At 37.6% G+C, this 23,741-nt stretch overlaps 1 protein-coding gene across 1 annotated transcript in view; it reads right to left on the bottom strand.

Annotated features, from left to right (window-relative positions):
- The window catches only part of LOC127500074 (rho GTPase-activating protein 42), a 130,942-nt gene that overhangs the window by 32,506 nt on the left and 74,695 nt on the right, over positions 1–23,741 (bottom strand).

Raw genomic sequence — 23,741 nt, 5'->3', positions numbered from 1 at the left:
CCTCTGCAGACAGCATACAGAGGTAAGAAGGCAACAAGGTACGTCCAAATCCAATGATAGAGCAACATTTTGTCTACTGAGATACTTTCATCTGATCGATTTTTCAAGGCTGCATAGATGTATCCTTTGCTGACTATGATATCCAACAATCCTATGTGTAAAAATTAGGTTTGATTCCTGAGCTTAAACAACAAAAATTGCATCTGAAAATGGCATCTGCAGTTGGTGATCAGTTTGTGTCTAAGGTTGTGTTCACACTTGAAGTTCGCTTCTCTTGGTTCTTTTGGTCCGGATCAAAAAAGAAAATGATACATTTTGTCCTGGTTCACTTAGAATTCACACTGTGATTTTTAACACTAAACTGAAAGATACAAAATTAAAACTGCTTTTATGGTGTATATTTTGCGACAGAACTTACCGAGCATCCAAAACAATGCTGTCTTAGGGTATGTTTACACGACAACGATATGCTTAAAATGGAGAAGTTTTTCCTTTGAGTTTTCTCCATACAGACGACACCATTGTCAAAACGATCCCCATTCATACGAATCCATGAAAACGACTAAAAACACTGCATTCTGCTGGTAGGCCATTAGATGGCGATGAAACACTATAGACTAAACCGTTAGCTGTGAATCGTTTTCACAGATTCACGTTTTTGTTGTTTACACGGAGACCGTTTTCAAAAACTTGTACTTTGAAACCCGTTTTTTAAGGCCACCAAAACGCCGTTGTCTGTAAATGAACGTTCCAAAACGCATAAGTTTTCAGTTTTTAGTTGAAAACGGTGTCGTGTAAACAGCCCCTAAATGCGCTCAATGTATATGCGTACATATGATGGTATTTTTACCAGCTGAGAACTCACAAAAAGATTATAAAATGTGTCAAGTGTTGGAAGTGGACTGAGACCCACCTTTTCAGGGGTCTCAGCCCGTTTGTTTGGTTTGCAGCAGGGTTTGGATGGCAGCGTTCATACTTATTCAAATGAACCACACTAACAGAGCAATCTCAACATGTCAGCCCACATTTTTTACCCACATTTTAAATAAAACTGCTGTTTTTTTCAGTGGAAAACTTTACCTAGTGCACGTTTTATAGGCTAGTTTTAGGTGAAAACAAAGAGGTTGAAGAGTAAAGAAATATGAATGATGAAGAGGAGAATTCTGAATTTAAAATTTGGATATCTATCTGCTCCTTCCATTCCCTGTCACAAATCACAAGATAACTAACTTCACAAGAGGAGATGAATTTCCATAGGAGAATCCACAACACTGAACCCTCCAAAGGCCCTGACTCCATTCAGTCTGTTTTCACACCTGAGTTGTCTGCCCGAGGCCTTTCATGCAGTGATGCAATACTTGGATTCTACGGTTATCGCAATATTCAAAGGTCATATGTAAATTTTAAAGTGCTCTATTTCTTTGCAGCAACTCCAGTGCTGTTCTGAGTGGGAGCATGTGAGATGACAGAGGGTTTGTTTGGACCACTGTCAAAAGAAGCAAGCTGGTTTGTTTGAGCCAAACGCAGGAGCTTCTACAATGTGATCCCAATAATTTTCTAACACCTCACTACTATTTCTATAAAAAAAAAAAAAAAATGTGGAAAAAGGCCCAAAAATGCAAGCAGAAGTACTAGAGTTTTACATTTTCTAAAGAAAACATACAGAAAAATGTGCAAACCGAGCACATACAGACAGTGTTCCCCAGGGTTCTGTCCTTGGACCTTTACTTTTCATCATCTACATGTTTCCATTAGGTAACATTATCCATAATCATAGCTTTAAATTCCATTTCTACGCAGATGACACCCAACTTTACATCCACTCTCAATGCACTGCTCCTTTCTCCATTAACTCCATATCGCTTTGTATTGATGACATAAATGCATGGATGACCAGTATTTTTCTCAAACTCAACACTGATAAAACAGATCTACTTCTTGTTGGTTTTCCTCAGATTACATCCTGTTTCTGTGTTGACAATGTTAATTTCACTGGAGTCCTAATTCGACCTTCTACCACTGTTAAAAACCTGGTAATAATCTTTGATTCTTCTCTCTCCTTCCTTCCTTACATTTCCTCACTTGCTAAGTCTGCCTTCTTTCACGGTAATATCACTTGTTAACATCCATTTTTAAATATCAATGATGGTGAGATCCTATAGTTCATGCTTTCATTATTACTCAGCTTTACTAATATAATTCCATTTTCTCTGACTTATCCAACACAACAATAAATAAGCTCCAATATATTCAGAACTCCGCAGCTAGGATCCTCACAGAAATCTTCCCACATTACTCCTATTCTACACAGACTACCTCTTCACTTTCGTATTCAACACAAGATACTTCTTATCACATTCAAAGCACCCGATCTCATTCATACCTACACCCCAGTTCGCACACTTAGGTCCTCTGATACCGATCTGTTGTTGGTCCCACGGCACAAACTAGCATTGTTTGGTGGAAGGGCCTTTTGTATCTTTGCCCCCACACTCTGGAATTCTATTCCCCAACACATCCACGGCCTCTCATCATTACATTATTTCAAAACCCACCTTAAAACATATCTTTTTGCTTCTTGTTTCTCTGATCCCTAACTTTATGATTGGTTTCATGTTATGTATGTTATATTATCAGTGTAACTGTATTGTCTCTTTGCCGGCTTTCGTGTTTACTTGTTATCATATTGTAAAGCGACCATGAGTTTGCAGAAAGAAACTCAATAATATATAAAATAAACTTATTATTATTACTGCATACTGAAAAAACAAAAACAGCATGGTAATATGCTATTCTGAAAATATCAATAGTTGTAGTTATACACAGTCATGCAGTGAAAAGAAACAGCCAGTGAAACTCGACCTCGTGTGTATTTTCATTCCCATGGCCCTTCATTAACCCCTGACTCTGTATAACGGCTACTGATATGACATAGCTAAACAGTGCACTTGAACACCATTTTTATGACAAAATAATCACAGTCCTGCATCCTTCGCACTGTCAAATTTCTGACCATAATCAATAAATAATTTCATGACTGCATCTTTAGACACTTCCTCTACTGTGTCCAGAAAAAGAGAAAGCCTTTCCAGAGGAAAATGTAGTGTCTATATCTTGACAGACTCCTATGGGATATGAGTTAAATAATAAAACAGACAAATAAATGAATAAATACATTAGATAGTGTGTTGACAGCCAATAAATTTCCCATCGGGTTTGTTTACTTTATATGAGGATGACAGTGGAATACAATATACTGTATCTTTGGGCTTGATTACTTTTTGAGCTGAATACCACAAAAAAACCTGGATGAAACACAAATTCTCTCTCTCCTACACAAATACAATGAGAGAGAGAGACAATCAGAGACAGAGAAAAATAAGAGAATTAAACTGAAATGCTTGAAATGCTTTGGGATTGCCCCATTACTGTTTTAAATCAATGGATAATTTAGTGTAACCATACAGTAAAAGTCAAACATGTTTGTTTATTTTGATAATGATAAAGGTTAATTTGATAAGAATATCTGCAATAAAAAAGACTATAATACTATCAACTCCATAAATAGTCCACAAATAACTTTAGAGCTTGTTTATAAGTAGGTTCATACAGTACCTGCATTCAAATAAGTCTGCAAAATTAATTTGAATATAGTAAAATGTGTTAAAGCCATAAAGAGGAATCAAATTCTTATTAATTTTAAAAAAGAAATTGTAAATACATAATTTTACAAATTGATAATTAGATCTATTTTAAACTTCATGCGATGAAGAATCCAGTCATATCAGTGGCCTAAAATAGGTTTTGATTGACCAGACAGTCCAGAGTATGGGGGGAAATAAATTCTGCAAACAAGCAGTCCCTGTTGGAGCAAAGAAACAAACTACATTGACCCGTAGATCCCACGCCACAGAGTAAGGATAAACGACAGGACCTCAAGGGCCTTCCACAAACACACAACAGCCACAGCTACCACACCAGGAAATGCCTTAGTAGTCCAACATACAGCGGCTCCATCCACAAACATTGCACTGAGTTATGGAGAGAGACTGCGGCAAACCGGCTTCAAAGTAGCAGGAAACAATGTAATATGCTGGGAATGTACATTTTAATTTATGTAGTAAAGGACACAATAAAATAGACAAAAAGTAACAAACAATGGGTCTCATTCACTAATAATTGTGTATTTATACACACAGGAGAGCTTCTGACGAAAAATCTCCGCCTGATTCACAACGTGTACGCACATGAATTTGTTCTTAATCTCCTTCTAATGTTAGTGAATTTGGAGTATTCTAAATGAGCGGTCGCATCCACGAGGTTAGTCATTTGCATAAAACATGCCTAAATCATTTCCATATAAGGGCTTTTCACACAACCTTTCCTTTACAGCCTTTCGTCACTCGTCAAACATATGCCGCTCTCTGCTGACGCACTCTTGCCAGATCCTCGAGCAATGCCAAGTGTGTCATTCTCAAAACCAGACCAAACCAAAAATGCTTTTTGCACATGTGTAATTTCAGTTACGAAAGTTTTTGGCTTGTTTGTAAAAACGTTCATACGTAAATTTCACGCACACATTTGTGCGTACACATGCTTAGTGAATGAGACATATGTAAATTTTAAAGTGCTCTATTTCTTTGCAGCAACTCAGGTGCTGTTTTGAGTGGGAGCATGGGAGATGACAGAGGGTTTGTTTGGATCACTGTCAAAAGAAGCAAGCTGGTTTGTTTGAGCCAAACGCAGGAGCTTCAACCATGCGATCCCAATAATTTTCTAAGACCTCACTACTATTTCTATAAAAAAGATGTGGAAAAAGGCCCAAAAATGCAAGCAGAAGTACTAGATTCTTACATTTTCTAAAGAAAACATACAGAAAAATGTGCAAACTGAGCACATACAGTAACATGCACACAGTGTTCCCCAGGGTTCTGTCCTTGGACCTTTACTTTTCATCATCTACATGTTTACATTAGGTAACATTATCCGTCATCATAGCTTTAAATTCCATTTCTACGCAGATGACACCCAACTTTACATCCGCTCTCAATGCACTGCTCCTTTCCCCACCAACTCATACGCAGATTTCACGCACAAATTTGTGCGTACGCAAAATTAAGGGTGCATTCACACTTGGTTCGATTGAGTTTGACCCCCTTGCCCCATGGACTGTTTTCAAACTGTATTTTCTGATTATGAACTGTGTTTGTTTGCTTTATTAAAGCAGCAGCAGTTTACTCCTGTTGTTCAGTAACCACGAAGCAGGAGAAGGCGGCAAAATGCATAGCGTTCTTTGCCTCACTTTTATACATGGGTTTTTAAACATTTGGTTTTGTTTCCAAAGCACCACATAATGGCACTTGTGTCTGCAGCAAATGTACTTAAAATATTCTAAGTGAGTCAGTATCGCTTGTCAGGAAAGCAGAAACACAAACAAACACATAGTTTTACTGAATCATACGTTATCACTAGCAGTTAACGCCTACAATTTAGTCTGATTGTGTTCATATCAGCAGCAAACACTACCACCTTTTTAAAGCGGACTCGTGTATGGTTTCGGAGTTCGGAAAACTGTTCTGAACGGTCCCTAATTGACACTAAAGATTCCCATGAATTCCCATAATCGATCGTTGTTTAAATGAACAATTAATTAATCATTAACCTTAAAGCCCAAAATATAGTTCAGTTTTTGCACATACGCGAGGGTCAGCGTACAGTGCACGTGACGTGAATTTCGTCATCAGAAGAGTATGCGCTCCGCCGGATTTTTGTAACCGTGTGTACTTGTACGCGCAGTTCGCACATACGCATTTAATATTTTTTTTGCAGTAATTAGTTTATCCACAAGGTGGCAGCTGTGCCCTGGGTGTGTCGATTCACAAGGTAGTCAAAGAAAAACTGCATAAATAGAACAGACCGGAACGCATGCAAGCTACAGCGACGACGTAGGCCTACATAGACGACAGACTGTGCGACGAGGTTAGAAAGTACCCTCATTTGTACAACTCTAGCATGAAAGAATACAAAGATGTTTACATGGGTTATAAATCGTGGCGAGAGATTGCTCAAAACTGCGCATGCGTCGAACGCCTGTGTATGTGTATGAGTCAAACTAAGTATACTTTCCAAGGCTGTGCATTCGACTTTGCGCGTACACTAGCGTACATGTGAAAAAACGAAGTATACCCAGGGCTTCATTAGTAATTTAACATTAGTGAACCATAGTAGATCATGTATCTTTATTTGGACCAGGTGGTCTTGAACGAGTCCAAACACAACATAAGACAATGCGGAGATCACGGAGTGACATGACATGCTGCTTGGATAAAGCTACAGGACTTCCAGGATCCGATCGCATCGCGATCATTTTGAGCGTCAATTTGAATGTTGGGTGTGCTGGGTAGGGACGATGTGTCGAGACCAAACGGACCCTGTTTTGCAGCTGAAGCGCACTTGGATTATTTTTGATCGCTCAGATTGATAGGCCTTGATTTATCATGCGCCATATAATAGGAGCAAACAGCTGAAACAGCACTGGAAGATCATTACTCATCCACCAGGATCTAATTACTTCTTTATTCTATGTACTTTTATTGTGACATTTACACAAGTAGCTCTTATGTTCAGTCAAATCACTTGTTTGTAGGGTTTTTGGACCCATTAATTATGTTTCGAAATAAACCGCTAGACTACCTAATCAATTAAATGGCTTGAAGACATTAAAGGGTTAGTTCACCCAAAAATGTCATTTATTACTCACCCTCATGCCGTTCCACACCCGTAAGACCTCCGTTAATCTTCGGAATGCAAATTAAGATATTTTTGTTGAAATCCGATGGCTCAGTGAGGCCTGCATAGCCAGCAATGACATTTCCTCTCTCAAGATCCATTAATGTACTAAAAACATATTTAAATCAGTTCATGTGAGTACAGTGGTTCAATATTAATATTATAAAGTGACGAGAATATTTTTGGTGCACCAAAAAAACAAAATAACGACTTACATAGTGATGGCCGATTTCAAAACACTGCTTCATGAAGCTTCGGACCTTTTCGGACCGAATCTTCGGACTGAATCTTTTGTGTCGAATCAGTGGTTCGGAGCGCCAACGTCACGTGATTTCAGCAGTTTGCCACTTTGACACGCGATCCGAATCATGATTCGACACAAAAGATTCATAACGGTCGAAGCTTCATGAAGCAGTGTTTTGAAATCGGCCATCACTATACAAGTCGTTATTTTGTTTTTTTGGCGCACCAAAAATATTCTCGTCGCTTTATAATATTAATATTGAGCCACTGTACTCACATGAACTGATTTAAATATGTTTTTAGTACATTAATGGATCTTGAGAGAGGAAATGTCATTGCTGGCTATGCAGGCCTCACTGAGCCATCGGATTTCAACAAAAATATCTTAATCTGTGTTCCGAAGATGAATGAATGTCTTATGGGTGTGGAACGGCATGAGAGTGAGTAATAAATGACATTATTTTCATTTTTGGGTGAACTAACCCTTTAATACGTTTAGAATCCGTAACTACGGCACGCTCGCTTGATTTTTCCTTGTGTGTCTGATCTTTTTGACTCTAATGATGACCTTGCTTAATCGACCATTAATAATTTTTATCTATTAAATTATTATTGACAATCAATCGATCGCCGATTAGTCGTTAGCATCCCTAGTTCATCATACAAGCGGTACAAACTAATAAAGGAAAAAAGAGCACACAAAAAGCGCTATTGTGAAAGCACCAAAAGCTACATAGGGAAAAAGTAGAACTTTGTGAATGGCACACATTCAAAATCTGTGGAAATGTTATGCTTCTACAGGAACAGAATCAATGCAGGGTGACCCATAAGGCACTAAGTCATGCTACCCAGTGTGATCCTGTTCTGTTGTCCCAGCAGGGCTTCTGCTGACCATCAGGGCTTTGTTTCAGACTTTCAACAATTTACAGCCATCCTCTACTGACTTGACCTCACGTGACCTCTCATGCTCATTGGGGCAGTCTGAACTGCAGCCAGGTTAAAGACCACTGTGCCATGGAGGGGGCCCTGCATGACAGACAGACTTCAGATCCCCCACAGAGTGACAAAAAAGCCAGGCAGACAAACATATGTGCATGAGCACACACAAACTCACAGAGAATCTTGGAGCCTGCGGAGCCACCTGGCCAGACAGGCTGATGGCACAGATTTTGAGTGATCACTGCCTCAGATACTGACAGCTCCAAGGGGAAACAAACCAACACCCCCAGGGGTGCACTGCACAAACAGCCCAGGCTCTTATGCTTTCTCTCTTCTGCTTTTAAGAGTCATTAGCCAATATTCCAATTTTGCGAGGTTGGTGCCAAGTCTAAACAATTGTGATGGAATGTCTTGCTACTGTTTATTACACTCTGATAGAAGTTCAATGAAAAAATATGATTGGATCAACTTACTAAGTACCAGAATAGGAGAGAAGAGAGGACTGAGATAAGATGAGAGGGAAGGACAATAAGAGAGAAGAAGAGAACACAAGATGAGACAAGAGAACAGAAGAGAGAAGATAAGAGAAGAGATGACGAGATGAGATTAGATGAGTGGAAAGAAGGAGAGACAATAAGGAGAGGAAATGAGAGGATACAAGACAAGATGAGAGATGAGAAGACAAGAAAAGAGTGATGAGACGAGATAAAATGATAGAAGAGAAAGGAAGAGAAGAAAAATGACGATATGAAGAAATCAAGGACAAATTGAGACAGAACAGAGGAGACAAGATGAGGGTAAAGGATAGAAAACAATAATGAAAGAGCACAAGTGAAGAAGAGATGACAAAAAAAACTGAGAAGAGACAAAGATGGAGGAAAAGACGAGACGAAACAAGAGGTGAAGAGAAGAGACAAGAACAGAGGAGAGACTAAATGAAATGAGAGAATATTAGACAAAAGGCCAACTGAGACAAGATGAGCAGAGAAAACAAATGACAGAGACAAGAACAGAGCAGAGGAGACAATACGAGACAAGATGAGAGGACAAAATGAGACAAGAAGAGAAGAAGAACAGGAGGAGACAAGATAAGAAAAAAGAGAACAGAAAAGAAAAAGAGAGGAGAGGTAAAGACAAGAGAAAGAACAGGAGAGGAGACATGACAAGATGAGACAAGAGACAAACTAAGATAAGATGAGAAGAGAGGACAAAATGAGACCAGGAGAAGAACAGAGGAGACAAGACAAAAGAAAAAAAAGACAGGAGAGGTGAAAACAAGAGAAAGACAAGAACAGAGGAGAGAAGACGATACACAATGAGAGAAGATCAGAGACAAGACAAAGATAAGCAGTAAAAGATGAGACAAATGGAAAAGAAGACGAGATAAGATTAGAAATGAGAAAAACTGAGATGAGACAAGATGAGGGGTGAAGACAAAATGAGAAAGAGAAGATGAGATGAGAGATAGGGGTGTTAATCGTTTATACGATACATCACGATGCGGATATGGGCGATTCTGCATCGATGCAGTAATAGATTCAAATAGCTTTATTGGCTAATATAATAGACCATAATCGATTACAGCCCACTGACGTTTGTCTGATGTCATTCGTCGCATACACGCTTCTCGCGGTAGCGTAAAATGGCGGAAGGAGGCGAAACAAAAACGAGTAATAAAATGTGAGTGCGCTTGTGTGCGTATATGCGTGCGAGTGTGTAAGCATTATTGTAACTTAAAGGGGACGTATCATAAAAATTTGACTTTTTCCATGTTTAAGTGCTATAATCGGGTCCCCTGTGCATCTACCAACCCAGAAAACTTGAAAAAGCACAACCCAATAACTTTGTTTTTGCAAGCCTTTCTCTGCAAGTATGTGAAAAAACCAATTGTAACAAAAAGGAAGGGGATCTTATATCATTACCCCTTAATCTGCATGTTTCCACCCACGGTGCCGCCATTTTGTTTTCGCAAGCGAAAGCGGTGTACCAGTTCTAAGGCCATGGCAAAAGTTCGATTAAAGCATGCTAACTGTTCTGTGGTTGGCTGCACAGACGAGCACAAAACACTATTTAGAGTCTCGTTAGCTTGGACAGCCTGCAAGTTGACCCTGGCAAGATCGATTGCTAAAAAAGGAGCGTTTCTGTCCAAATGATATTTTGGAAAAAATACTAGACTATTCACAGCATTTGACAGCAATCATAAATGTTAGCCTTGTGTGTTTCTCTGTTTGGCAAACAGGTACGCTATGTATAGTGGGCGTCCGTTGTGCACAAAAGATTGACATGATGGCACATGCTAGTCGATGAGTTAAATCAACTCCACTGCAACTACATAAATTTATCCACTAACCATTCAGAAATATCCAATTTCATTCTAAAAGTTGCGTGAGATTCTCCAGCTTTGTTGTTGTTGAGCAACCGAAGTGCGAGCTATTAAAGCGCCGCCCTCTTTTGGAAAGCGGGCGGGAGCAGCAGCTCATTTGCATTTAAAGGAACACGCAAAAACGGCATGTTTTTTCTCACACCCAAATAGGAGCAAATTTGACAAATTTTTGAGCTGAAACTTCACAGACACAGTCTGGGGACACCAGAGACTTATATTACATCTTGTGAAAAAGGGCATAATAGGTCCCCTTTAAGTATACTACTTGACAGTTTCATGCGCTTTTAGTATTTAGCGTTTATTAGTTCTAAATGCTCCTGTCGCATGGTGTTCAGACTTACATTTTGTTTGATGTTTGCTACATTTAGGAAGTGTACTTTCTTGGAGTAGATAAAATAAAAAGGGATTTCATATATCTGACTGCTTGTATTCATTGACGAAAATGTAGCAATGTGCATTGAAAATTGAGGATGCAATGCATCGCGGAATCGAATCGTATCGTTGACATGATAATCGTAATCAAATTGAATCGTGAAACCAGTGACGATTCACACCCCTAATGAGAGAAGAGGTAGAGACTAAAGAGAAGAGAAGAGTCCTGTCCTGTGCTGCTCTCTAGAGAACTGAGGATCATAATGAGCAGTGACAACCTCAGCATCTTCCCACAACACTTCAATTACATTCATTAAGGGTTAATCAGTCCTCTGTTACCTGATAAGAGCAGGTGGGATGTTACATGTGCCTGAGCAGTCGCCTGGAAACATCTGAAGCTCTACTGATGCAGTGCAGTGCTCTTGAAAGAAACAGCTCTTTTTTTGGCAAATTGTCACATGGCTAATTGCACACAGAGTCCAGTGATAATTAAGCAGTAGCACCTCAACTTGATGAGCTATTTTAATGACACTCACAGCATGTTCTCACCTTCCTACTACAACATAAAAACATAAAAAAGAAAAACACAAAAACAAACATCCATAAAGGCAGTGGCGGTTCTACATTGAATTACACCCTGGGCGAGACCCCCTTCATATTTTATCCCAAATCAATTCATGGTGCAGAAACAAATACAAATATGTCACTGGGGAACAATGGCAGACAGTGGGAGTGTTCATGAAACTTGGTTGCAAATAATCATTATTTAGCATTATTCTGGTTCAGTTTACTGGTAGATTATGGTAACTACATCATTTTGTGAATAAAAGGTCTTTTTCTCCATTCATTGATGAAAGCTACACTATAAAATTCTCTAATATTTCATTATGTCATTGTAGATGTTTCACCAGTCCCCAGTTTTTGAAAAGCTCTTAAAAGCATGAAATAGCGATAGCTGAACAACTGCCATTGAGATGAATGGGAATGCTAATGGCTTGCTTTTTGTTATTATAGACCTTGTCTCTAGTGGTGCAGATATTACATACTGCACCCTAAAAAAAGAAATATTTGTGATCATAAGAAAGCTACAAATAATTTATCATGATTGGTTCAAAAACCTTTAGCACAACAGTTACCAAGCTGTCATTTTTTATTATTAAGCATTATTATGCAAACATCAGTGCTCTGTAATCACAGAACAAAATACTAACAAACCACAGTGCATTTCATTTCTTGCTTTACAGAAGTGTCGTGGAGACAAGAGACGTGTTCTTCCTTCAGCGTTTCATCTAAGACATAAAAGCTATTATTTCCTACCAAGCACATGAGGGTAAAGGCCAACATCCCACCCCTTATTTTTGAAACTATTTCTAGAGACAAGAAGCTCCTCTCACAGCTCTCCTTCTGATGAAGGTTTGCAGTAATCCTTGAATCTGTCCGCCTCCTGTTGAGAAGAGTTATTTAAAAATACACTGTATTGCACTTGGCACCAGACATGAAGTGCCCCAGATTAGAGAGGCCTTTAACAACGACGACCTGGAAACATACCCATTCATCATGACTTTTAAAACCCAAGAAAATCCCGACAGGAACACCTCAGATACTAGATGCAGCTCTTGTCCAGCCACAGAGATCATTATTTGGTTCCAAAGTTGCCTACCTAACATTAAACAGTATTGTAAGGCACCATAGACTTGTTCCAAACAGAAGGCAGCATTGCACGTATCCTTCATGAATTACAGTATGTAATCCCAGAATACATTGTAAAAAGCTCAAAGAGTCTTTTTTGATTGTAATTTCATTTTAAGTATGTTGACTATGCTATGGCACAATAGGGCTGCACAATTAATCGAATTTCTAATTGTGATTCTGATTGCGGATGCCACGATATCAAAAAAAAAAAAAAAAAAAAAAAAAATTCCACTTACATTATTCTGCGTGCTTAAGAGTGAGAGGTGAATCATGACTACTTCAGAGTGTAAAAGTTCTAACCCAGCAAAAAAGGAACTATCAGTGTACGCTGATTCATTGAACGCATGCGAAACACCAGTACCCACCATTTTTAAAGAGCCGTATACACAGCCTATATATTTAATCCACGAACTAACTCTACAAACATGGAAAATAGTGATAGATGGACATCTCAGCCTTATGCTAGGAGAAAATCCAGCGCAACTTTGAGCGGACCAAGCGAAACATGATTTTGTATTTCTGCTCAGCTAGCGACATTAGGCATTAACCACACAGCAATACTTTTTCATATACAGTGGCAAGAAAAAGTATATGAACCACTTGCAGAATTTGTGAAAATGTGAAAAATGTTAACAAAATAAGAGGGATCATACAAAATGCATGTTATTTTTCATTTAGTACTGTCCCGAGTAAGATATTTTACATAAAAGATGTTTACATATAATCCATAAGACAAAAAAATAGCTGAATTTATTAAAATAACCCCATTCATAAGTATGTGAACCATTGATTTTTAATACTGTGTGTGGTTACCTGGATGATCTACGACTGTTTTTTTGTTTTGTGATGGTTGTTCATGAGTCTCTTGTTTGTCCTGAGCAGTTAAACTGAGCTCTGTTCTTCAGAAAAATCCTCCAGGTCCTGCAGATTCTTCAGTTTTCGAGGATTTTTTGCATATTTGAACCCTTTCCAGCAGTGACTGAATGATTTTGAGATCCATCTTTTCACACTGAGGACAACTGAGGGACTCAAACACAACTAATAAAAAAGGTTCAAACATTCACTGATGCTCCAGAAGGAAACACAATGCATTAAGAGCCGGGGGGTGAAAACTTTTTGAATTTGAAGATCAAGGTAAATTGTATTTAATTTGTCTTCGGGGAAACATGTAAGTATCTTCTGTTGCTTCCGAAGGGCAGTACTAAATGAAAAAATCTGATATTTAAACGAAATAAGAAAAATTGGTACATCTTCATCCTGTTCAAAAGTTTTCACCCCCTGACTCTTAATGCATCGTGTTTCCTTCTGGAGCATCAGTGAATGTTTGAACCTTTTTTAATAGTTGTGTTTGAGTCCCTCAGTTGTCCTCAGCGTGAAAAGATGGATCTCAAAATCATTCAGTCACTGCTGTAAAGGGTTCAAATATGCAAAAAATCCTTGAAAACTGAAGAATCTGCAGGACCTGGAGGATTTTTCTGAAGAACAGAACAGAACAAACAAGGGACTCATGAACAACCATCACAAAACAAAAAAACAGTCATAGATCATCCAGGTAACCACACACAGTATTAAGAATCAATGGTTCACAAACTTTTGAACTGGGTCATTTTAACAAATTTTTTTGTCTTGTTGATTATATGTAAACATCTTTTATGTAAAATATCTTACTCAGGACAGTACTAATTAAAAAATAACATGCATTTTGTATGATCTCTCTTATTTTGTTAAAATTATTCACATTTTCACAGATTCTGCAAGTGGTTCACATACTTTTTCTTGCAACTGTACTGTCTACTTTCTTTGTATTACAGTTCTGTCTAATAACGTATTAGACAGGACTGTTAAACAGATCGTAAACTAATGAAGACGGCTCAGGATCTGGCTGAGCTGTTCTCAGCGCCGTCAACATAAAAGTCCGCTGCGGCGTCAAAATAAAAGTCACAACAACAAGCACAGTTTACGTCACTTCAGAGTTCCTACTGGCGGTGCGAATGCAACAAGTAAATGGCCCATGTGTTTATTTTTTTATTATTATTTAAAGAAGAAACCAAACAAATGTACAGTTGACATTTGAGGCTTAATGCTATAGAAAAGCAAAAAAAAAAAAAAATTCAGGAAGAGTTTTTCTTTTCAGCTTGTTTTTTTATTTTTATATAAAAATATGGCATGCAGTTGCTTCAAACAATGGTAGAAAGCTATTCAAAACATCATTAAACGTAAATTGTGATCGCAATTACAATTTCAAGGGAATAATCGACAATTATGATGAATTATTGTCATATGGGACAGTATGGAAGCTTGTTTTCGCCATGGAGTAAAACTCACAATTGCAACTCGAAAACTTGCAATCGTGAGTTGTAAAGTTAGAATTACGAGATATAAACTCGCAATTGCGAGTTACAAGTTTATATCCCGCAATTCTGACTTTTTTTCTCAGAATTGTGAGATATAAACTTGCAATTGTGAGTTATAATGTCAGAATTGCGTGATATAAACTGTCAGAATTGTGATCTTGCAATTGTAAGCAAGCTTCCATTGCAGTGATTATCAATATAAATTAAAAATGCTACTTACTGTATGTCAAAAAGACTGACGCTCAATGAATTAATAATAATCAGCTTATGAGAAAAGGTGTTTAAAAATGGTGAAAATGAAATTCACAAATGAAGATCTATGTGGACCTATAGCTACTTTTTTTTTTTTTTTTTTTTTTTTAAGATTTTAGAATTTTATAAATATTTTGATGTTTATTTTTTTTAACTGGAAAGTATATATAAAAACGTATCTATCCACTTTAAAAAAAGCAGTTGCTGATGTAGATGGTAGACATCCTTTTAAAAGACATACTAGTTGCTTAAATCCATTATTTAAGCAGCTACAAATGAAAGGACAAGCGTCTACAATAGCTAAAGAACTCTGTGAACATAAACAATGGATGGTGTAATTCTTGCCCATAATTACAAGTTATTCCTTTAACAATGTACTTCTTTCAGTAACTGCAAGTTTGCACAATGTTCAGAGTTTTGTGGTTACCTTGAATGTCATCAGATATGCGCCGGTCTAGGGAAGTGGGAGCGTGTCAAGACTGACTGTGTGAGTTTTTGTGTAAGCGAGGTCTAGTCTGTGGATCTCTGAGTGGTTAAGGATGCAAACAAATCTTTAGCTCTGTTTTTGACTAGGGTTAGTTCGACCTGACAGCTGGAAATGCAAGGTCTCAGAGATACACATACAACTGAACCCATTGACTCTGCTTTACAATCTCAGTGAGCACTTATGTTTACTTTGTACCTTGTGGCATCCTAACCGAAAAGGAACCTCACAAGTTTCTGATTTAAAATGCTCCAGCAACTCAATGGTCAATGGTCTCTTGAACATACCACAAGTACACTGTAAAAAGTGGCAATGTGCAGTTGTTACCTTCAAGAGACCTTTTCTCAACTTATGGTTTCATTACTTTCATTCTCTCTACATCTGTACAATGCAGCATTCAATGGATCTCTGATATAAATTCTAGTGTGTAGGCATCCTAATGCTCGTTGATTTTCAGAGAGTCTGACTAAGCGAATGACTCAATACTATAATAATCTCAATAGAAACAGCACACTCAAATACGGGGTGAAATACTGAATTTAATTAGATGAAACTTTTTTCTAAATACTTTTAGTATTACATAAAATAAACCTTAAATCCATTCACCATCTTGAAAACTGTCAGTGTGCTCTTTGAAATGCATTCTGGGATCACCTTGTTTGCAAATGATAAGATACCCATACAGTACAATGCTGACAAAGTTTTTTTTTTGACATCTTATAAAACACCATCTTTACTACCTATTGTTTGGAACACACTTGGAGTGCATCTTTAGATGCCTAAAAATGCTGTCTAGGTAGGTGACTCCCTAGTTTTTAGAACAGAGCCATAATTTAGAAAGTGCCAAAACTTTGACACTTAAAAATCTTCATAAAGTAATCAATATGAACACAAACGCTTCTCATGCGTCAAGCAAGCATGTTTGAGCTTCCAATTACCATATTTGATGTGCTCTATGTATGTTTATATGTGATCATAAAACGGTTAGTTCCTGTCCATAATTCTGATTGGTCTAATTAATAGCTGTGTTTTACCGCTTCACCCAACGGTTCTGTGTATCACTAAACAACACCCTTAGCAACCACTCTTAGCAACGTAAACTGTATGTTCTTAATTGATATTGTTCATTGAAGCTTACTGTATCATGTAGAAGAGTATTGTGAGAAAGAGATCGATTGAGCGAGTTTATTACCTGCATTCAGATTTAGCATTTTCCTTCAGGTCAGTCCTATGTTCGTAATAAAAAATCTGTTTAAATGTCCGATGTATTATCTTGTCCTTTTAACAGTTAAGAGTTTTTCCCGTGGCTGACAGCGCTAGTCAAAGCATTTGTCAGTTGTGTCTTGTTCCGTGTTCACAACAATTCAGTCTTTTCAATATAAAAGTCTTCGCTACTGACTGACACACTGATAAAGACAGTCTTTGCCGCCATCTAATGGCGTAATAATGTAACTTCTGTTGCTGTTCACGGTCAGGGACTATTTTTTCCGGCGGAAGGAAGGCTTTTAGTGAAACTTGACTTCATGAAAGTTGCATTGACACATATTTTTGGCTTTAATATTTGTATTGTGTGGTAACCATTTTATAAAAGCAATAAGGTACTCGAGGCTAGCGCTGTATCGTGAATAAGTCACGGCAGAAGGGCGTTGTTAGGCACGACGCGAACAGCCTCTCGTACCTTACTGCTTACATAAAAGCTTAAATTAAATCTGTTCATCATATAAAACATTTTGTTTCTCTTCAGAAAACATTATTATAGATTACTTTTATGATGTCTTTATGAACTTTTTGAAGTGTCAAAGGTTTGGTGGAATGGACATTCGATAGAGGGATGAAATTCTCTTAGGTTTCACTAAAAAATATCTTCATTTGTGTTTTGAAGATGAACAATTGATGACAGAATTTTCATTTTTGGGTGATTTGGATGATTTAATTTTTTTTTTGTCAATCCTGAAGAGAGACACTGGCTGGTAATCAATAGTTAGACATTATCAAAATGTATTTTTTTCTTATTTTGTTTTATTCTTATTTATAAAAAAAACATTTTGTGAATCAGAGGCTGTTCTTTGAAGTCCTTCAAACCTAGCATCCTCAATTACCAAGTGTACGCTAGGTAGTTCGGTTGATTGGTAAAAGTCATTTTAACAGAAGGATAAAAATGTATGTTTTGTAAAATTTTGGACGGATTCTCCCAAGCACCCGCATGCGAAAAACTCAAAGGTTCTGCACAAATTGCCTAAGCTGTGTGACATAGCTTCAAAACTAAGAAATTTCACCAAAAGACGACAACTTTGGGGCACTATTCATTTTGTACCTACATTCTATGATTAGAGTAAACTTTATAGTTGCCTACACAATGTGTAGTAGAATATCGGGTATCAATAAAACACGTTGTCAAATTATATTTGAAAGGATTATTGCCACTTCCATATACATCAGAGTATATTTTACAAACTATATATATATATTTTTTTTTTCTTGATAGTACTTATCTGTATTTAAATGTCAGCATCATAAAAAAACATGACGAGCGCTAAGCACGTCCATATCTGGCTCAGCGCCAGCAAAAGGGCGAAAACAGATTTAAATTTAGCAGTTAATAACGTGACATGCTGAACGTTCTAATCACACCGGTGTGACTGTACACTTCAAAGTGTTAATCATCAAATGTAAAAATATTGTTTTTTGTCTTTTGGAAGCTGCAATCAAATCCATTTGGCTCAAAAATCTGAGGGGGCATGTGAATGGGCATGACACCTCTGCTTCAACACAAACACTCTGAACACACAGACGTAATCATCACTCCTCCTTCACATCTTTTCAGCTATCTTTATAACAAGAAGCCTTGTTGAAGTCCACAGTAAGTTATCTAACTATATATACTGTAGAATCTATTTAGAAGATGTATGTCATTTGAGATCTCCTGTCTGCCAATCTGTCTGCCTAACCACCTTAGTCAATCTCATAACGGCATGTTTCATTAGCAAAGTCCCGGTCAGGGCAGATGTTCATCTACCCCCTGCCGTTTGCCACCTGCTCAAGTCACCATCAGTCCAGAGGTGGCTTCACACGTGCCTCGTATCTCCAGCCGTCACTGTGACAGAAAACCACGGGCCCACATCTATCTTTACCCTATATTTCTCAGTAGGCCACATTGATCTACTGTAACTGCTGCTAGGCAAATAGATGCTTTTTAAAGTTCATAAGGTGATTTTTAAAGTACATTTTTTATAAGATATTACAATTCTATCAGATTAAAAACTGCCATCTGAAGCTAAATTAATACATTTTAACACTTGTTGGGGTATAATTGTGCCTTCAGGAAGGTAAAAGGGTTGAAGGAAATAGGTTTGAGACTTTTATGTTTGTATTTGACTTTACAAATTTGAGGTCATGAAACTGAAAGGTGCTTATTAGAATGAGAATTTACATGTGATGCTTCTACAAAAATATCAACTGTAGAAAAATGCTGCATTAACAGTACAAGCTGGCACCAGCTAGTCATGGTTAAAGTTGAGTATATGAAGGACACAAATGACCCAGCTGGCTTCCATTTTATATTATTAATAAACTATGCAAACCTATTTTCAAGGCCAAGGTAAGAAGTGCTTGCTGCAGTTTTTAGTTTAATGAACTAGATAATACTGTTACTGTTGGTAATAAATGTATCAGCATATGTTACATTTGTTGTCCAGTTTGAGGGTGTAGCTTTATTTATTACAAGTTTTTGATCTGAAATGCCGATTTGATGGCCTGTTGGGGGCAGTTTTATGAGACGTGGCTCACAGAGAATTACACACGCCAGACTTATACTGCCATTAGTTGAGATCATTAACTTCTGTTCTGGGGTAGATTTGTGCCAGTGACATTTGCAGAGGCAAAAGGCAAAAGAGAATTAACTCCAAATCATTAATAAAACAATCTCGAAGACAAATGTGGAAAAACTATACTAAATACCAGTCAGTGCTTATTTAAAAAAAAAAAAAAAAAAAAAAAAAGACACATTAATTGTAACTGCATGGAAAAGAGCAAACAGTACAATTCTTCAAAATCTTTCCTTGTGTTTCTTTAAAGCCGCAACGCTTGTAATTCTGAGCTCTGATGACCCAAATGTAAGTGCTCTCCCCTCGTAGTAAAAGCATTGTGCCTGTGAGGTGGTGGGTAGGGCGGCTTGGCCAACAGGAAATAAATTGTTCAGGCTTTGGGCTTGGGCAGCCCTTTCGTCGGCCACTGACCTCACTCTGTTAACCAGCTGGAGCTGCAGTGAGGCTGTAATTCCCTAATAAGGACGTCTATACCTCCCAGCAAACCCTCTGAACACTAAATATGAGTGAGGGGGAGACCTGGCAGCTGGCCGATTCCCCAAATTCCCATAATCCTTTAGTATGGCTCCTGACTCCACAGCTAGTGTTCAATCCATTCTCTGAATTTAGAGTGTGTTTATAGTAGAGGAGAAAGGGATAAGCTATTAAAGGCAAGTGGTTAAAAAGGAGATAAGGAGTGAAAGAAGAGACTTGGGTGATGAAATCTTGTCACCACAAAATCTTGTTTTTTATGGAATATTGCAGTATTTATTATAAACATTATCTGTGCACATCATCATTACTTTTTTAATTAATGCACACTTAAAATCTTTAATCAAAATAACTTCCCCTCCCTCTTGAAGTGACATCTCTTCTCTGATGACATGTTTACCGGCGCGAGGGCGGGGCAACCTTTCACTCACATGAGATCGGCAATAGCAAAGCACAACCATCCAATCAATTCCTGATGGAAAAATCATGTTTCACCCTACATTTTTTCTTGTTCGAAAAGCCATTTCACAAGGATATACTGTATATGGAAGCTTGTTTCCGCCAAGGATATATATTCTGAAGCTTGTGACTTTTTTTCTCAAAATTGCCAGTTTACATCTCGCAATTCTGACTTTTTTCTCAGCATTGTGAGATATAAACTCGCAATTCTGAGAAAAAAGTTAGTCTTTTTTTCCCTCATAACGGACTTTATAAGGCCCCGTTTACACTAGTGCGTTTTTGTTTTAAAACGGCGTTTTTTAAATGAAAACGATCCTTGTCTACACTGGCGTTTCCACAGCGTTTCAGAAACGATTTCTGTCTACACTACATGGCCGAAAACGCATGTCACATGACCGTTCATGCACACTGGGCATGCACATACAAGTGTAAACAGTTGCCTCTTGTGCATGTAGGCAGCTGCAGTATTAAAAAACACAGAGTTTAACTGCACAATGGAAGCTAAAAATGACAACAAAACCAGCAAAGACTGCAGTTCAGTCTCCATGTTATTGTTTACACCGTTGTCAAGGATACGCAGAGCGAACGTGGGCAGCCACGCCATCGTTTTCAAAAGTCTCTGTTTTGGTCCGTTTACAGTGAAACGCAACCCCGGCGTTTTCAAACTAAAACGGGGTCTGCAGCGTTCTCGAAAGCCTCCGTTTTCGAGGTTCGAAAATGCCAGCGTAGTGTAAACAACAGGCGTAACCATAGCAAAAACACACCAGTGTAAACGGGGCCTAACTTGCAATTGCGAGTTTATATCTCGGAATTCTGAGTTTATTTCTCGTAATTGCGAGTTAATATCCTGCAATTTTGACTTTACAACTTACAAAGCACAACCATCCAATCAATTCCTGATGGACAAATCAAGTCCCACCCTACATTTTTTCTTGTTTGAGAAGCCATTTCACAAGGATATACTGTATATGGAAGCTTGTTTCCACCAAGGATATATATTTTCCGAAGCTGGTGACTTTTCTCACAATTGTCCGTTTATATCTCGTAATTTTGACTTTATAACTCGCAATTGGGAGTTTATATCTCGCAATTCTGAGAAAAAAAGTAAGAATTGCAAGATGTAAACTCGGAATAGTGAAAAAAAGTCAGAACTGAGAGATAAAAAGTCACAATTATCTTTTTTTCATTTTTATTTTTTTTATTTCATGGCGGAAACAAGCTTCCATAGATATACATCACAACAGGGAAGAAAATATTATTTCATGCCGACTTTAATAAGTGCTCTTTCTGCAGAGAGAGGTTTAGGTGAATGTCACAAACCTGACGTCTTTTGTTTAGTTGTTACAATAATAGAGATGTACAGGCTAAAACGCATAATACAATCAAAACAAAACATAAAACATAAAAGAAACTAGAAAAAAAGACAGGGAGAAGTAGATCAGGACAATAAAAAGGCACAAGCAAAAAATATCCATAAAAGCAACCTCCATATGACTCAAGTCTATACAGTATTACAAGTCTTTTGAAACTATACAATTAAAAAACCTATACATGCTCGGTTTATGGAAAAGCATCAACATTTTGCTAAATGTTTCATTTTGTTTCCAACAGAAGAAAGGAAATGAAAGCAAATAATGACAGAATTGTTATTATGGTGTGAACTACCCCTTTAAATGAACTGTTTTTCAAATATTTTTACTGAAAATCAAACGCGACACCACAGCGGTTGATCTCGATTTATGAGAATCAGTCCCTGCTTACATTGTGTCCACCCATCCGCTGAGAAGCAGAGAGAGAATACTGGTCCTCTGGTCCTGCAAGTGAACCTTACACAAAGAGCGAGCCACAAGCACAAACCCTTTTAATGCAAAATAAATCAAAAGTGGCTTTGAGGTAGGGCTATAAATCAGAGGGTTTGGGTTGTGTACAGATGGGTGAGCCTAACACTCGCTTTGAGAAGAAACTCAGCATGTGTGTTTGAGTGTGTATAGGTATATTTATGTAGGAGTGAGTGTAGCTGTATATACGTGTGACTGAATATGTGTGTATGATCTTTTAGACCCCAAAGGGGTGAAACTGCTGGACATTTTGATGTTGCTGATTGTAATGTATAACAAGTTTCTACCTTACAGCAATGCAGCCAGATGTGTGTCTGTACTTGGAAACGTGTTTGTGTTTAGACTGTGGACGAGTTTGTTTGGACTATATTCTGCCAAAATCTGCTACTGTGTTATTTATGATTGCAATGATTCCTTATAAGGTTTTTGCTGTTAACATGATTTGATATACCTATTAAATACCTAATGGTAATAATATTTCATGAATGTCTAGCCATTACAAAAGTGCTTTCATACCACTAACTATAAAGTAACTAAAAGTGCCAGCAGTATTATCATGTTTGCCCTGCCATGTATTCTTTAGAATATCTTGGAATAGCAAGTAAATACCAAAATATATGAATATGGTAATAATTCTGTATCTACAGGTAAGTGTACATCAAAGCATCATGGTATTTTTTTTATATCTGATTTCATTACTGCACTGAGGTACCGTCACAGTACCTTTTGTAGGGTACCTGCAAATATAAAAAATACAGTAAATAATAAGTTTTGGAGAAGATGGTTTATTTATGCTTTGCAGCACAGTATATCCAAAGACTATAGAATAACACAAGACGTGTCACTCGTATTGTTTTGAATGGGAGAAAGTGTAACGCGCAATATGGCGGAATAAGTCCCGCCTTCAAAATAATATAATCTATAATGTTCTATAATTCTATAGAAACAGTCAGATGCGCGCCTCCGAAACGAGGCACAAGAGACGCGCATTTAGGTCTGCGCATGCGCATTAGCTCGATCCAGCCTAAAAAATACAGTTTTTTTGTCATGATTTGAGCGTTTGGAAAAAAAAAATTATGAGACAGTTGTTGTCAGATTTCATTGGTGATTTCAAATATGAAATTTAATCGAAAGCTTGACAAACAGCTTTGGAGAATTTGATGTTTCCCCATTCAAAGAGATAGGAGCTGCACTTGCATGCCCGAGAGGCGTTTCAAAGATGGCCGCCGAGTGAAATGACTTGTCTTAAAGGGACTTTGGTATATCTCACTTACTCACTATTTGAAAGACTGCTAGGAATAGTAAACATTGCACCATCACAGAAATTAAAGGGATAGTTCAACCAAAAATGAAAATTATCCCATAATTTACTCACCCTCAAGCCATCCTAGGTGTATATGACACATTCAGTCAAACACAATAGGAGTTATATTAAAAAATATCCTCGCTCTTCCAAGCTTTCTAAAGGGAGTGAATGGTGCCATTTTTTTGAAGCCCAAAAAAGTGCATCCATCCATCATAAAAGTAATCCATACAGCTCCAGGGGGTTAATAAAGGCCTTCTGTAATGAAGCGATGCATTTTTGTAAGAAAAATATCCATAATTATAACTTTATAAACTATAATCACTAGCTTCCAGTAA

Source organism: Ctenopharyngodon idella, chromosome 18, assembly GCF_019924925.1.
Source record: "Ctenopharyngodon idella isolate HZGC_01 chromosome 18, HZGC01, whole genome shotgun sequence".
In the NCBI taxonomy this organism is placed as follows: Eukaryota; Metazoa; Chordata; class Actinopteri; order Cypriniformes; family Xenocyprididae; genus Ctenopharyngodon; species Ctenopharyngodon idella.
The sequence above is the reverse complement of the archived record's forward strand: the minus strand, read 5'-3'. Positions and strand labels throughout refer to the sequence as shown.